The sequence below is a fragment of the Hordeum vulgare genome, chromosome 5H (genome assembly GCF_904849725.1).
Source record: "Hordeum vulgare subsp. vulgare chromosome 5H, MorexV3_pseudomolecules_assembly, whole genome shotgun sequence".
Classification (NCBI taxonomy): Eukaryota; Viridiplantae; Streptophyta; class Magnoliopsida; order Poales; family Poaceae; genus Hordeum; species Hordeum vulgare.
In genome coordinates, this window is record NC_058522.1 from 222,808,751 (window position 1) to 222,825,818 (window position 17,068).

At 43.9% G+C, this 17,068-nt stretch overlaps 1 long non-coding RNA gene across 2 annotated transcripts; it reads right to left on the reverse strand.

The window, feature by feature from the left end:
* Positions 1-667: 667 nt before the first annotated feature.
* LOC123395352 lies at positions 668-4,841 on the reverse strand. Of its 2 annotated transcripts, XR_006609707.1 has the most exons (5): positions 4,686-4,841; positions 4,295-4,573; positions 2,891-3,054; positions 1,861-1,930; positions 668-984 (listed from the first exon to the last, which is right to left on the reverse strand). It is a non-coding gene; the product is annotated as an uncharacterized LOC123395352 (long non-coding RNA). The 2 variants fall into 2 exon arrangements; XR_006609706.1 differs by having other exon boundaries at positions 4,295-4,834.
* Positions 4,842-17,068: the final 12,227 nt, after the last annotated feature.

Sequence of the window (17,068 nt, forward strand, 5' to 3'; positions counted from 1 at the left end):
CAAAATAACGGACAAAGTTAGAACATTACAGATCTCGAGACCGCGAGTAGCGAGTTTGTCTTCACGTTACAAGTCGATATCTAAACTACAAACACATAGAAGAGGATTGCAGTCACGATGAGCATCATCGCGATGAAACTGATGTTCATCCGGTTCCTCCTCCTCTCACTACAAGAAATATGTCAACTAACGATCTTCAATATTGTTCACCGAATGGTCATTGATTTCCATTTACGACTTTTTTACGACCAAAAAAAGACGATCAAAAGTTGAGGGTCTTTAATGAACTATAACAACCTTTTTTCTGGATTGGTCGTAGGATTTTACGGCCATTATTTTGGTCGTTGGTTGTTTGCCCAAGCCACATTAGATCCAACTTGTCAAGCTAACGTGGCAAAATTTTAACCAAATGAATTGGTCGTAGATTAGAATCAGCCCGGACCAGTTCAGTGTTTTAGATGGGCCAAACCCATTTAATATATATTTCCTATCACTTTGCATCTCCTACATGGGCCAAGCTCAAGAAGTTGACAATTTTATTATTTTTTCTAGGACGTGGCCTTCTACAATCCGGTTCTCTTTTGGGCCTCAGCCTTTTTTAAGTCGATTTCTATTTTGGTTCTCAAGAACAAATATTCATAAACTTATGATTATTCCAGCAACAAAGTGAAACAAAGAGGGAATTCAAATAAGCCACGACACGACAATAGGTACATTTGACAGACTTATTTAACATAAAAATGAAACAACGTAGGGCAGCCCAAGCACGTGAACTACACTACATGGGACTAGAGCTACCATTTCTACCAGCAACAGCAGCTACCTAAAAGGCTTTCTATCATTTCTACCAACAACAACAACCATCCATCATCAATCAATTACACTAGCAGTTCGTGGCAACGGTGAAGTTCCAAAGACTTCAGATGTAGGCGTCATGTACCCGACCTTGAGCTTCTCAGCATTGGTAAAGTATGAAGCCTTCTCCTGCAATTCATAATTCATTCAAACATTAGTGCGGTGCAAGGATGAAACATTAGTGCGGTGCAAGGCAATGGATCTCAGGATAAGAATTAACAAAAGAGGAATAGTTGAACAACTCATGCAAAATGGCAAGGCGGATATGGAAACTAACATTCGAGCAACAGTTTGAATCGATGAACATATACTGTACAAATCCTAACAAGGCTACACACCAGAACCCTAAACACCACCACAAGCATGTGTGTCACGCATGCACTACCGTCCAGCTCCTGTACGACCCACCTCTCTCTCTCCTTGGTTCTACTGCTAGCCTGAAGTGCTTCTACTCTGGTACACGATGGAAAGTGCAGAACCAAAACAATTTTTTTGCAGGTAGAGCCAAGACAGTTGCTAGAAGAGAAGTCTTATCTCATTACAAGTTGATTAATTTAACATGGTGCTTCTGGATAGAGAAGTTCTTTGATTAAAATATCGAGGTATGGGGCTGGATACACATGGACACAATTGTTTCATAAGTGTTTTTAGTAGATTGTAGTCATTTTTAGTACATTGTAGTCAACAGCTTTGACCACACAAAGATCTTATGTGCATGTAACTTAGGGAGACTCTCACAAAGAGCTTATACAAATAAATTGCAAAGTTAAAAATACATTTTTTATTGACAACTCTATAAAAATATACAAAACAGGCTTAATATCTTGCTCATTTTTATAAGTATATTGTGAGGATATAGCGCCCGCAATAGCGTCCGCAATTTGCAATCCGCTATACCGACCCAAATCCATAGCAAGCCCGCTATCCGCTATTTAAAATTGTGCAATAGTGATGAAACACTCAGCCGTCGTAGTGGTTCAACTAAGAGACATGATAAACCATTACCTCTTATGTACTTCTCCCTCGATGGATGCTCGCTATGGTTGGTTGCCTTCACAATCACAATGTCCAGTTCCTGTTTGTTCCGAAGAAATGGTAAGCCAGCAGTGAGTGAAGCATGATAAAAGTAGAGGTTCAAATATGAAAAGCTTCAAATACAATTCAACATTCAATGGAATCATAAAGTGGCCCGACCAACAGAAAAGTGTGTTATCAAGTTAGCCTACAAGTGACAAGTAACAAACACACATCACAGAACTGAAAGTGCAATAGGAGCAGCAGTTGGTTTGTCCATTGGTTATAGAACGAAAAACAGTAAGTGCATGGGGCTAACCAGGCTAGGAGTTGCTATTTTCTGGCTTAGAAAACAAACATGAGATTTCTCAAAGTAGAAAGCAGACAATTTTCCGGCCAAGCAAACAAATATGAGATTTCTCAAATAAGAAAGCAAACAAACGTGCTACAGATTATTTAGTTTTTTTTGTGAGAGGAAGTTGTGCGCCATAACAAGTATTTAGTTTATCTAGATCAAACATTTATGTACTCTAGAAGAAATGCAAACAAAAGTGAGAGAGGCATGGCACAAGTGCAGGTCCTGGTTAAATAACATGTGATGAACGTGCTTTCACAGATAAATAAATTCTGCTACAATAAGACTGCTGCTACAAGCTGAAATCATGTCCTGAATTTCACATTGACTGACACATCTTTCTACAGTTATAGAACGTGTTGAGAACCCTGTATATTTGTTGTTTTGTCAATTTCTTTTGAAATTATTTAGTAATTAGTAACACATTGCTCAACTTCAAACAATAAGCATGGTAGGTTGCACTAATTACCCCAAAAAAGATGATATAATGTACTGAAGAAAAATGCATATATTAGTCAAAATACAGTACAAACCCCCTGCTGTTAGCACATACATCAATGGTAAGTACATAATAGTCTGGTTGCCATTGTAAAACTGTGCACTTACTAATCTGCCTTCTCTGTTTACCCCACCCATGGTCACCAGAAACTGTTCCTAGTAGCTCACCATGAAGAGGTCGAGCTCCTCGCTGCCGGAGGGAGCGCCGGCAGGGGCAAAGGTTGCGGGGCGCACGCGGCGATGCGGTGGAGCTAGTCGACGGGGGTGGCGATGCGCAGGCAGGCGACATGCAGAGAACATCTTATTCTTCAGGGCGGCCCCGTACTGTCACCCTGCATCAAGAATACTCTTCAGTAAAAAAAATCTCACATATGGAAACACCGTGTGTGCGTATTGTACAACAATAGCATAACAGATAATGATCTCTCAGTTGTAGGCTTGCAGCTGAACTAGTGGTGCAAAGATCTAATTATGAACATTATCTTAGCTGGAGTATTTCATCTTAGCTGGAGTATTTCACAAAACCTGCAGAAAATAATTGTAACAGTAGAAGCATAAGTTTATTTTGTAATATACACTAGTTATCTTCCTAACTCCATTATATAAAGCACCCATCAGAATCTATTGACCAAGAACATGCTGTAGATATTTAGTGATTGGTTATACAGATAAGAGATAACAGTAGTCAGCCAAATACGACCCAGCTGCATGACTATTACGACACCAGTTTGTGCCTTTGTGGTGTGAATGTGGAGCTTAATTCATATTGCGAGGGGTTGAACAATTTTTGTACTCCCTCTGATTAGTACATTATTATTTTGAAGACGTCTCTGTTTTTTTTTTTTGGTGATAAATCTGGCAGTACTCCTTCACACATAACCGATCAGATTCTAAGCTGTTCCTGCTTCCCCTGTGCCAGATATAAATTTATAACTGGCCTTGTGAAAGGGAGAGGCACTACATATATTCTGTGGTGAGAAAAAGCTGGGAGCTACCAGCCCAGTCAGACAACATCTCACTACCTCAGAGTCGTGAGCAAATTCGAGGGCCACAGAAAATACGTGGGTGAAGAGAATTACACAAACAATCCTCACCCGATCCACTGCATCAGCGCATTTCTACACCGAATCAACTGACTAAAAACAAATTTCTGGATGCACAAATAGGGTTGAATTTCTACACCGAATCAACTGACTAATGGTCGTAACGGAGGAAATCACGGAGGCCACGGTGTACGTAGGAATGCACCAAGCAACAGGCCAACTTGCCAAACTGCGGGAAGGTTGGTCATTCAGCATACAAGTATTGCAATACAAGGGTGTACGTGGAAATCACGGAGGCCAGGGTGCATGTGGATTCAGGAGCCACAGACCATATCACTAGGGATCTAGAGAGGCTCAACATCCGGGAAACCTACCAAGGCAAGGAACACATACATCTAGCGGATATGGTATGAAAATCTCTCATATTGGTAATTCAACCCCCGCCGACGCCGTGAGGCCCGAGGAAATACGAACCCAGGCGGCAATAGGAGCGCGGGCGGAGAGGCCGGAGCGGGGGAAAGGGCCTCACCTTCGCCGGCCAGCTCCGGTCCGCGTCGACGAGACGGCCGGGCTTGCTCCAGTCGCTCCCTGCTTGCTTGGGTCCGTCTGCGAGACGGGTGGGTGACCGGGTCCTGCTTTGACCGCCCATCTCCTTGCCCTTCCTCTCTCTCCGCTAGGGTTTGGGGTGCTAGGAGGCTCCATGGGGCCGCTGCATGGTGGGGGGAAAAGGGACTACATATCCATGGCGGCGTCCCGTCCCACGGAGGTGTGCCCCTCCTGCCGTCGTTGCTGGCACGCCCATGACAACCTGCAGAGAAGGAAGAGAAGATGAGGTGAGCTGAGTCGTGGATCTGCACGGAGGTAAGGGAGGCGCGGACGAAGGGAATCTCGCCGGTGTGCTGCGTCCGGCTGGAGCTCACGGAAAACGGGCGGCGTGGGTGGCGGCGGTGTGGGCGACGGCGAGGGAGAGGAGTTCGTGTTGGGTGGGTTCGAGAGTGGTGGCGGCCGTAAGGGAGGAGCGAAGCTCTAGGGTTCCTGCGAGATACAGAGAGATTGATGTGCGGTGGGTTGGATCGAGAAGTGGATGGACGGATGGATGGATTGATGTTTGCCATGTCACCACGAGCCACAAGTGATCCCACCAGAACTGAGTTTTTTAGTTTTTTCTCTTATAAGGCAAATAATGAATGTTATGACAAAATTCATGGTAAAGTTTGTACAAATGATCTCACATTTTGCATAAGTGTACATATTGGAATGGCAAACAATGTTGCTAAATGGAGTTTTCATTTTTTTTCTATGACAATCAATTCCACCAATCAGAAAAAAGCATATGCCATTGTATTTTCCCTATTGTTTTGCTTTTACTTTTTCACATGATAAAATCCAAATATGATCTTTTGGAGTAGACAAGCTTGCATCTTCGAATTACAAACAATGTTGTCAAAGGGACTTTTCATTTTCTTTGCACGAAAAATCCATTTTTCATTTTTCAAGTGTCCAAAGTGAGTTTTTTATGAAGCACCTACCATTTATTTGTTTCAAAATTGTACCAAATCATTTTTCTAAACTAATAAGACATATTTAATATACAATTGACCAGAAGGTTGGGTGTTAAAAGCTTTTATCCACTTCTAGTGAAAAAGACAAATTGCCGCCGATTCAAGAGGAAGCGAGTCAAATTTGAACTAGAGGTGCCGCATAGTTTTCTCATGATTTTTTTCTAAAATCATTTTTAGGTAAATAAGTATCTATTTAATCACATATCCAACAAAATTATGGCAAGATTCAATCCTTAGCTATGAACGGTCATGCCCGACGTTTTGACCGTATTTTGAGACGGGCATAACAAATTTAAAAATTCAAAAGAATGGAAAACCTTCACATTGTGTCATAATATGTGACCAAGTTACCAGAAAAAATAATAAACTTGTAATACGTGATTATTTTAAAAAAGTGTTCTCAGAAATGGGCTATCGTGTGTGAATATTCATGGCTTTCGAGCCAAATGATCAATCTTATGGCCACATTCATGACATAGTTTGTTGAAACGATCTAATATTATGCACAAGGATGCATATTGGAATGACAAACAATGTTGATTAAGGAAGTTTTCATTTTTCTTATATGAAAAATTCATTTTTCATTTTTCAAGTGCCTGAAATGAGTTTTTTTTAAGGACCTACCATATATTTGTTTTAAAATTATACCAAATCATTTTTATAAAATACTAGACCATATATTAATGTACAATTGACCAAATGGTTGGGTGTTAAAAGCTTGTATCCATCTCTAGTGAAAAAGACCAATTGTCGCTGATTCACTAGGAAGCGGGTCAAATTTGAACTAGAGGTGCCTCGTAGTTTTATAATGATTTTTTTTCTAAAATCATTTTTAGATGAAGAAGTATCTATTTAATCAGAGATCCAACAAATTTTTGCCAAGATTTAACCCCTATCTATGAACGGTCATGCCCGCCGTTTGGTCCGCATTTTGAAACGGGCATAACAAATAAAAATAAATAAATAAATGGGAAACATTCGCGTTGTGTCATAATATGTGACCAAGTTACGAGGAAAAATAATAAACTTGTAATACATTGATTATTTTAAAAAAGTGTTATCAAAAATGAGCTATTGTGTGTGAAGATTCATGGCCTTCAAGCCAAATGATCAATCTTATGGCCACATTACTGGCATAGTTTGTTGAAACGATCTAATATTATGCACAAGGGTGCATATTGAAATGAAAAACAATGTTGATTAAGGAAGTTTTCATTTTCCTTGTAAAAAAATCATTTTCCATTTTTCAAGTGCCCGAAATGAGTTTTTTTGTGAAGGACCTACCATATATTTGTTTCAAAAATGTAACAAATCATTTTTCTAAAATACTAGGTCATATTTAATGTACAATTGACAAAATGGTTGAGTGTTAAAAGCTTTTATCCACCTCTAGTGAAAAAGACAAATTGCCACCGATTCAGTAGGAAGCGGGTCAAATTTGAACTCCAGCTGCATTATAATTTCCTATTTATTTTTCCCAAAAATAATTTATAGGTACATAAGTATATATTTAATAATAATTACATGGTGTGGTGACTTGACGCCGAGGTTTGGATGGTGGTCGAGGGCCCCAACTCCAGAGCGCGTGAACTTGCATGCAAGCCGCGTGGTCACCGTGTTACCGTTGCGTTGTCACACATTCTGGATGGAGTAGGCATGTCTGGTGGGTTAGACACTCCCTTGATAGGTGTAAGGAAGAAGAATACAATAGAAGAATCTCACGAGGAGACCGAACTAAGCTCAAACATGAATTAGCAGCCAAGTGTTTGATTAGCGGTGCGGGTAATGCACATAGACAATGGGCCTAAATTTTGGCTGAGGATGATCATCTACTAAGGAGACTCTCTTGCCAAAATTTTAGCTCAGATGGATGAACCTAGGTGACAATTGCTTTGCAAAGTACCACACTGTGCAGAAATATGGATGTTGAAGCTGGGATCAAATGAATCAATGGATTGAGCTGAAATTTGGTGTATGATGTTAATTAGGGCATATGAAGGCAGTGTAAAAAAATTATACCATTTGGACATGCCAAAGTGACACTTCCTTCCCAAAGTGCTATTCGAACTATGGAAGGAAGGGTTTTCACATATTTGAGGAATATATTATCCAAAGTATTTATGAGAATTTTTCGAGAATTTTTGGAATGACAGAATAGTAGGTTGCTTCACAAACTAGGCAAAAAAATAACACATGGACATGACACGTAGGCAAAACTGATGATGTGGCACCCAGTCATAGCTTTGACCATCTATATTGGTCGTAATTAGCTAAAACTTAGGCAGTGAAACATGGCTATCTGCTTTACAACCTTTTCCAGTAAGGAAGTTACGACCTTTCTGATGAAAAAGGTCGTTAGTTTTTGGGGTCAGGACCCCTCCAGACAGCTTACGACCAATTGGTCTCAAATGGTCGTAGATTTACGACCAATTCTGCGAGTGTCACTCACAGAAGGTCGTTAGTTGACATATTTCTTGTAGTGGCTCCCTCTCTCCCGCTAGATAGCGCGCGTATCTAGCTTCCGCCTCAGCCCTAGGGGTGTACCCTTTGTGACTGTTACCGCTGAAACGGTGAACCTGTCTCCGACACTCCTCCCAGTCGTCGTAGACTCCGGAAACCTCACCCTTGTACACGACATACGACGGCATCTCTATGCACTAGACAAACAAAACGTTAGTAGCAATTCACAGATAATATATAAGCAATATATAAGTATGCAACAAAAGGATCGGAAGAGAAAAGCAACACATTAATATCACGATTTATGGTCCTACTAATAAATAGCATCGACTACACATATAAGTTGAACGACTGTCCAAACTAAAGAGACATACAAGTTCATTAAAGTTTAATTACAACATATCATCAGTACTTTTGACTCGACTCAGGGCCCGAAGCGTGGATGAAGCCGATGTCTTTCGTGATGGTCATGAATGTGCGGTCGTTGTCAGCCTGCATTTGTAGCGTTGTGTCAATTTCACTGTTGGACGGTTGACAATTTAGGTAGAACTACCCCGATCTAGCAAGGACATCTTGATAGATGATTTCCACCAACTCCGACTGGATGCGAAAGCATTCTTGTCTGATGTCCTCGTCCTGGATTGCCGACAAGCGTACAACCCATTCTTTGAGATCATTTGGTAGCATACGGTGATGCTGGTCACATATGATCGCCCGCATGTGATGGAGGGCGTAGTAGGCATCCTTCTGACTGCCAGGCGGCTGCTTGACGCAGGGGAACGTCGTTACATGGGTGAACACGTGCTTGTCATACCTAAGAATTGGCCTCCTGAAGGTGCCTCCAGATTTGGCGTAGCCGGGGAGGACATCATCAAGAACTTTCTTGATATTTGTGTAGTCTTTCTTCGAGTGACGGTCCGAGTCGAAATATGTGGCCATGGAATATTTCGGGCTTAAGAGGATGAGCGTGCAATGTGTGTTACTGCACAAAACACAGAATGTTAGAAAAAAAGAACGATCGAAATCTAAGAAATCATATGTTACGGGGTGATGAGGGGATGACTTACTCAGAAAAGTAAGGCACGAGGAAGTTATCCTTATCTACGTTCGCCAGAATGACGCCTTCGATGTATGAACTAGCGACTTGCCGGTCCCCAGCGTCGTCCAAGAGCTTGGCACGCATGTAGAAGGGGTCGACTATCACGATGTCTGGGGTCTTATCTCTAATGATCCGCATCTCCATACTGAGCGAAAAATAGTCGAATGAAGGTGTAGTGCAGCGGATAAAGGTTAAGCATAGTGAAGATGTCATCAAACCGCAGGACAATCATACGCTCTATGGTGCTATCGATAAAGCCCTTGCCCTCTGGCACCTTGGCCACGAAAACCGGGTATGTCACGTCATTCTTGGAGAGACGCCGCTTGTCCATATAAAGAACATCGTCATGCAGACTCCGCATAGCAGTGGTTGCAGCATTGAGCAGATTAGTCGGTAGCATCAGCCTACCCGCCACATGCATCCTCCTCTCAATATCCTTAGATATTGGTGGCCCGTCCTGAGCATGGTTCGTACTCGGTGCCGTCTGGCTCGCAACCTTGTTAGTTTTTATTTTCCGCCCCTTCTGCTTCTTCTGCTGTAATGGGATCGAGTTCTACTCAGAGACCACCTTCTTGAGTGTGTTGGGGCTGATAATATTTCGCACCTCGCCTATTTGAGTCTCGGTGAAGGCGGGAGCTGGAGGCGTCTCCTGAGAACTGAACAACCGACGCTTGTTGAAATTGGGTTTCTCCGCGGTACCAGCTAGATCGCCATCGTCTTTTGCAGGGTTGGGTTCTTGAGAAGGAGGCCCGAACAAGTCGCCATCGTCACCGGACCCATGTTCGTTCATGTACGTATCAACGTTGGAAATTGTATGGTCGTTGTTGTCCGGATCCTGTGCCATATGCATGTCCGGATCAGCTGACGGCGGTAGCGTTGCGGCGGTCTTGCCATGGCTTGGCGCCGACACGACTGGCGGTGTAGTCTGTGGGGTGGTGTCCCCCGCCCCCAAACGAATCTGGCTCTTCGGCCAAAGCATGGACTGGTTTAAGCAGGTGCTGAGGGTCATCACATCATCTTCGTCGGCCCCAGTGGGTCGATACGGAGGTAACAAGTCGTCGCAGCCCCGCATCACCCGAACCAGTTGAACCCTATACACGGTGGGTGGCATCGGATTACCGTGGAACACGCGGTTGCCTGGTTCAATGATTTTCGCCTTGGCGATATCGATCAACTCGCCATCCACGAAGTGCATGGAACGTTGGTGGCGCCCTGCGAAAACATGTAGGGCGTCAGGGATGCCCAGTCAAAAAGGCAAGGAGATGAAGTCATCGGCCGAGGCTTATAGTTACCGTGATGGCGTCGAGCTCAGCTAATGTCGAGGCACCGCCAACGGCGGGCGTGCAAGTGACGGAGGGGCCGCTTGATGCCGAGGTGTCGTCCGGCGTATTCTTCCCACACATGGGTGCATTAACCTCCAATACTGGCGCCTCCGCCGGAGGCACCTGCAATGCCACCTCCGCCGGAGACACCAATGCCGGCGCGTTGTGCGAGTTGCTGCCCGTGAAGCTGGGAATCGGGGGCGGCCCCTATTGGCCGCTTGCAATCCAACCCCGCAGCCCCTCAAGCAAGGAAGGCATAATGGCGGTGATCGTCGCTCCAGGTTGGTCTCGCACTTGCTCTTGGACTATCTTCGGAATCTGCGCCACTTGTGCCTTGAGTTCTTTAACCTCACGCTCCTGGCTTTCCGAGATGGTCTTTCTGTCCTTTCGCCCGGCCTTATAGTATTCCGACTATTTTGTGGACAAGCCTTCGCCGGCCACACGACCAGTTGACGACAGCTTACTGAGCTTATCCTTGTTTTTCATTACATTCAATGCCTTATTTAAAGTGTTGTCCCAAGGGGCAGACGGGGAGCTCGGAGACCCCGCACTACTGCTTTCAGTTTCCTGCGGAAGGAACGCGAACCATTTAGAAATTTGGCTTCATTAATTAGAATGCAACAATATGGAGCTAATTACACGGGGGTGTATTCCTTACCAGAACACGCTCAAACTCTTTCACCTTCGAATCCGTGGTAAGCTCCTTTGTTACCGTGTCCACCTTGTACCGGGCCCTGACATAGTTCCTGGTCTGCTTTTCAGGGTATTTATCGAAGAGGAGCAGTAGGCCTTGCTCGGCACGCTCCGCGTCCTCCTTGTCCCATTTAGGTTCCACCACTCTGTAACCGCCAGGACCGAGTTTGTGGACCCCTAAGTTCAAGTCCCGCATATCTTTCCCCCACTGACTTGATTCCACGGATGCGTTGCTCTCACACTTGATCTTGAACTCCAGGTAGTCAGCTTCGCTGATCAAAGGATTTGTCTCCTTGATCTTCTCATAACTATCACCTCTTAGAATCCTTCTCTTCACCGAGTCTCTCCAAGTAGCCAGGGCCGTTCTCATCTTCGTGAGGGTGGCACTGTTCACTTTATTCCCTACGAGGCGTGTGTTTGCGACGTCACCGGGGAACTTGTATCGTTCGTGCAGCTTCGTGAAGAGGAGGTTGCGCAAATACGCTCGGCCTTGATGCCTTAGGTTCTCGGTGTTGATCGAGACGGTGCTCCGGAGAATGCACCCGAGTTGTCCCGCGTACCCACCGACTAATTCTTTGGGCGCCGTTGTATGCCCACTGGAGGACACTTCAGTAAATTCCTCCCTGAGGGTGCCGAGCAAATTCGGGCGCCGGTCCTTCCGTTGCTTCTTCGGTTGGCTGCCATCTGTGCATTCGCTGCCATCATCAGTGGTGGCATCCCCGACGGCACCATCAGTGGTGTCATCCCCGACGCCACTAGGGGTTGTGTAGTCGTGATCGGTGTCTTCCGCGGTGTCCTCATAGCGGTGAGGTTCTTCCTCCAGCTCCCGGGACAGCTCCCAGAATGGCTTGCCCGAACCGCGGGCCTCATTGTTGTTGGCCATGTTCGCTCTAAATAGGAAAAAAGCTACTAGAGTTATTGGATGAGATCAGGGTAGTATCTATTCTTCTCAGATTTAGAGTAGCTCCTTATTTCATCTATGGAGTATTAAGTAAGTACTTGCATCACATATATCTAACCCCAATAAAATTAATCTATTTTCCCTGCACACATGAGGTATGGCTGACACGGAAAAATCAAGTAAAGGCGTATTAATTAATTTTTTATAGGCCTCACATATTTGGTACTTCTTGTAAAAAAATGGATCTCCTATTTTTCTGCAACTTAATTACTTTCAATGAAAAGTTTTAATATTTATCTATGGCCATTAAATTTATATCATTTTATAGAGTTCGATCCTGACTGCTAGTGCTAGTAGTCCCCTCTTTTTTTACCTCGTGTGTTCCTATAGCTAGCTGGCCTTTTAACTTACTCTCCATGTTGTATATATGCACACAATTAAACTATGTGGCGACATGCACCCCGCACATGCTGCTGAATCGCTACATGAATCATGCACGGGGTTGAATTATCACCAACTATAATTCCACCGTATCCAATTTTACTTTTATTTTACTCCATGGGATCGCAAAACATGACACACGAAAAGTTCCAACGTATCCATACCAAAAAGTAGTAATAGTCAGTGTTTCATTTTTAGGGCCCTTTTAGTGAAGCAAAAGAAAACAAAAATAATGTGCTAATGAGTTACTTATTCAATATTGTTTCACAAGCTTAACAATGAGCTTCCCCGCAAATAAAGTTCAACAATTCAATATCCCACTATTTAGCAATAACACTACTCATGAATCATGAACTCATGATCCACCTACTGCATTGTTATCTACTCCCTACGCAAAGAAATATAAAAGCCTTTAGATCATCAAAATAGTTATCTAAACATGCTTATATTTTTAAACAGAGGGAGTAGCACACATAAAGCAAGGATAACATGATAATACTAATCCAGTAGTGTGGTAGTATTGATAATGTCATGTAATCTAACATTTGAATAGATCATTTTGGACCCATTTCACTCACATAAAAAATAAACATAAGAATTTAAAAGAAATAAGCTCTGTTTTCAAGAAAGGGTAAGGATTTTGTTTGGGTTGAGAATCGGGCACCTTCTAGGTCAAGAAAATTGGGCATGACCTTTGCTAATTTTCTTGACCTAGGAGTGCCCAATTCTCAACCGAAACGGAAATTAATCTACGTTTCAGGAGAAAGGGGTAACAAATATGAGTCAGCGGTTCCATCAAGCTCATATAGGATTTCAGTATGTAAATTATGAAATATAATTTCCAGAGTAGAAAATATACAGTGCTAAGCTCATCTAGACCAACAACATTTATTTTGGGATGGAGGGAGTAATAGTTTCATGAAGGACCCCGTTATAACTAGTGATCTAAGGATCTTATACTAGTTTACAAAGAGAGTAACATTTCATCACAAGTTAATAAACAGGATGGTGATGGTGATATATTCTTTTAAAAAATGACTAAAATCTCTCTCTCACACACACACATGCACACGCCCGCACAAAGCAATCAGAAAATAACTCTAGTCGAGACTGATCACTAGCAATTCGGCATATGAAATGCCCAAGCCCAACAAACACAATTTTTCCAACGCATGCGGTGTCGCCGACAGCCAGGTCTTCTCCCAGCTCAACGCCAGCGGCGAGGGATGATGATCCACATCCATCCACCACTTCCTGCACCAATTCTGGAATCTGTATTCTGTACCAGTAGAGTAGATGTACTCTGAATCAACAGCTGAATGACACGATTCAGCATTCATCTGGTGGCGATGAGTATAATCAACCCTCATCTGGGCACCATTGTTGGTGTTACACAACTCTCAAACATGAATTGTCTATAATTATTTGCAGTTTCATGTACTACTATCGCAATTTTTAGGCTTCTGCTTTTCATTTAAAAAACATTGCAATGCCCAAAGAATACTTGTTTTTTCATCAAGCAAATACCACACCCAAATTTTCTGGTTTTCATCAAACATCATGACAGTAATACCTCAAGCACAACACATGTAATAAAGTTGATTACACAAAATACAAGATCCAAATCACAGCATATGTGAAAATAGAAATAAAGATCAAAACACAATAATTTCATGGAGAAAAATAAGCAAGATTGTTGGATGTCTCCATAGCACATCTCAGTTACATGATACTCCCTTGTCTCCCCAAAGAAGGCCTATAATTTTGTCTCAAGTCAAAATGATGTAAATTTTTACCGAGTTTTATAAGAAAATATATCAACAACTACAATACTTAATAGTTTCTGATATCTTCTCTTATAGAGGCTTCTTCACCATTGTTGGGGCATAGTTTATGCCTAAGTAATTTTGGTGATTGATGACAGTACCGAAAAGGACTAACCGTGTGTGTGTTAAGATTTCAGATAACACACGTCAACGGCACGAGACGACTCGCCCCCTCGTTCGTGGAACAGAAGCACGTCGTTTTCTACGATTCTCTTTATTTGAGTCATAGGAAAGCTGTACTATTAAGAGGGGAACCGTAGTGGAAAGGTTTGGGCGGAATCAATCTTTGCACGCGCACACTTCACATATTTTCCCCTTGCCGGCAACTTTGGAGTGACTCCCGCCTTTGTGTTTCCTTCGTCTTTGCAAATAGTCCCCCAGCGGTAGTACCGCTGGGCCTCGCGGTAGTACCACTCGCCCTAGCGGTAGTACCGCTGGAGTGCTAGCGGTAGTACCGCTAGCTGGCGGTAGTACCGCCCCTGGTCAGCGGTAGTATCGCTCCAGGAGCTTTGTACCGCCTGCCTAGCGGTTGTGCGTGGACGGACCTTTTTGCAAAGACTTTCTTGGCGGTGGTAGTGCTTGCACTACCAGGGGCCCAGCGGTAGTACCGCTGGAGTGCCAGCGGTAGTACCACTGCAGCCAGCGGTAGTACCGCTGGAGTGCCAGTGGTAGTACCGCTGCGTCCAGCGGTAGTATTGCTAGACACGGGCTGTGAGTGGGAAAACGGTTGGATTTCCCCCCACTATATAAAGGGTTCTTCTAGCTGTGGAACTCTATCTCTTATCCTCCCAAGCTCCATTGTTGCTCCCTAAGCTCAAAAGTGCCCGATCTCTCTCCCTAGCCAATCAAACTTGTTGATTCTTTAGGGATTGGTTGAGAAGGCCTAGATCCACACTTCCATCAAGAGAAAAGTTGATTCCCCCACCAATCCCTTGCGGATCTTGTTACTCTTGGGTGTTTGAGCATCCTAGACGGTTGAGGTCACCTCGAAGCCATATCCCATTGTGGTGAAGCTTCGTGGTCTTGTTGGGAGCCTCCAAGCTTTGTGTGGAGTTTGCCCCAACCTTGTTTGTAAAGGTTCGGTCGCCGCCTTCAAGGGCACCTATAGTGGAATCACGGTACCTTGCATCGTGCGAGGGCGTGAGGAGAATACGGTGGCCTTAGTGGCTTATTGGGGAGCATTGTGCCTCCACACCGCTCTAACGGAGACGTACTTCCTGTCAAAGGGAAGGAACTTCAGTAACACATCCTCGTCTCCATCGGTTCCACTTGTGGTTATCTCTAACCTTTACTTTGTGTATGCTTATGTTGTTGTCTATCTCTTACTTGTCTTAGTAGCTCTCGTTGTTAGCTTCATTAGGGTTCACCTCATTGTCGTAATATTTGTGAACCCGTATGTTGTTTACCCTAACTTGCTAAGTTTAATTAAAAAGTGGTCGTTGCCTATTCACCCCCCCTCTAGTCAACCACATCGATCCTTTCAATTCGTATCAGAGCCACGTCTCTTTATTAAGGGTTTAACCACCCAAAGAGTATGGAAGGCGAAGAGGGAATTAACCATGGGCAACCCGAGGCCATGGACTTGACTTCGGTCACAAGGGACGACTTGAATATGGCTATGGCCGCCCTGAAGACGTCCTTGACGAACGAAGTCAAGGCCATGCTTAAAGAGTTAATTGAGGGATTTAAAAGCCCACCCGAACCGGCTATAGTGGTTAAACCCACCGTCACCGATTTGGAGGCCAACTCCTCTAAGGAAGCGGCTAAAGGTATGCGACCTTCCTCATCTCACGAAAAGGATGGGACTGGAACATATGCCTTAGTTCCACCCCCATGGTCTATGGAGGATCCGTTCCCGCACCACGTCTTAATCCTGTTGGTCCTCCTCCTAAGCTTGTAAAAGGTGACTTTGCTAACTGGGTATTTTCTATTAAGTCTCATTTGAATCACAGCTCAACAAACTTGTGGAGAATCATCGAGCAAGGATATTATCCCCATGATCCAAGCAACCTCACTCCAAGAGAAGAGGCACACAATCAATACAATCACTCCGCTTTGTTTATTCTCCAGTCCGCAGTGCCACCTGAAGATCTTCCTCACTTGCGTCCCTTCACTTTGGCCAAGGATTGTTGGGAGCATATTATGGTGTTGTACAAGGGAAGCTCAAGCATTCAACGATCCAACTATGAAGTGATACTTGATAAGGCCGATGAGTTTGTGATGAAGGAAGATGAGGGCCCTCGTGATCTCTATCGGAGGGTGACTGCTATTGCTGTGGCACTCAAGGATCATGGGAGCAAGGATGTGGATGATACATGGGTCAAGCGCAAGTTTCTTAAAGCCATCATGCCTTTCAACAAAGCCATGTCATCTGTCATTCATCAGCGGCCAGACTTCCACTCCTTGTCTTCCAGTGAGGTGTTGGATGAATTCATTGCAATGTCAGTCATATACGAAACAACCGACAATGCACTTGCTCGTGTTCGCTCAAAGACAACTTCACCCAACCTAGCGTTGAAAGCAAAAGCAATGCTTGAAGAAGAAGAAGAGGATGAGGAAGAGGAGGGCTGCCCTGAAGACACAAAGTATGCCTATCATGAGCACATGACTCTTGCATCAAGGCAATTCTGGGGCAACAAGAGGAACTCAAGACCCACCTTCACCAAGAACAACTCGAGTGGATTCAAACCCAAACAACGAGTAAGGACATGTTATAACTGTGGTAACGTGAGTCACTTCGTGGCCGAATGTCCCTATGAGAAAAGGGAAGACAACGGGGGCAAGCTCATTCGCAAAGACAAAACCAAATCATTTCCAATCAAGAACAATTTTGTGAAGAAACCCCACCCAAAAGGGATGGTGGCCCTTGAAGAGTACCCTTCCGATGATGATGATGATGATGATACATTGGCAAGGGCAACTGTTGCTATTGCCACTACCTCTCCCCAGAAGGTGTCTCTCTTCAACGCCCCCAACGAGAACCACATCACCAAGTGCCT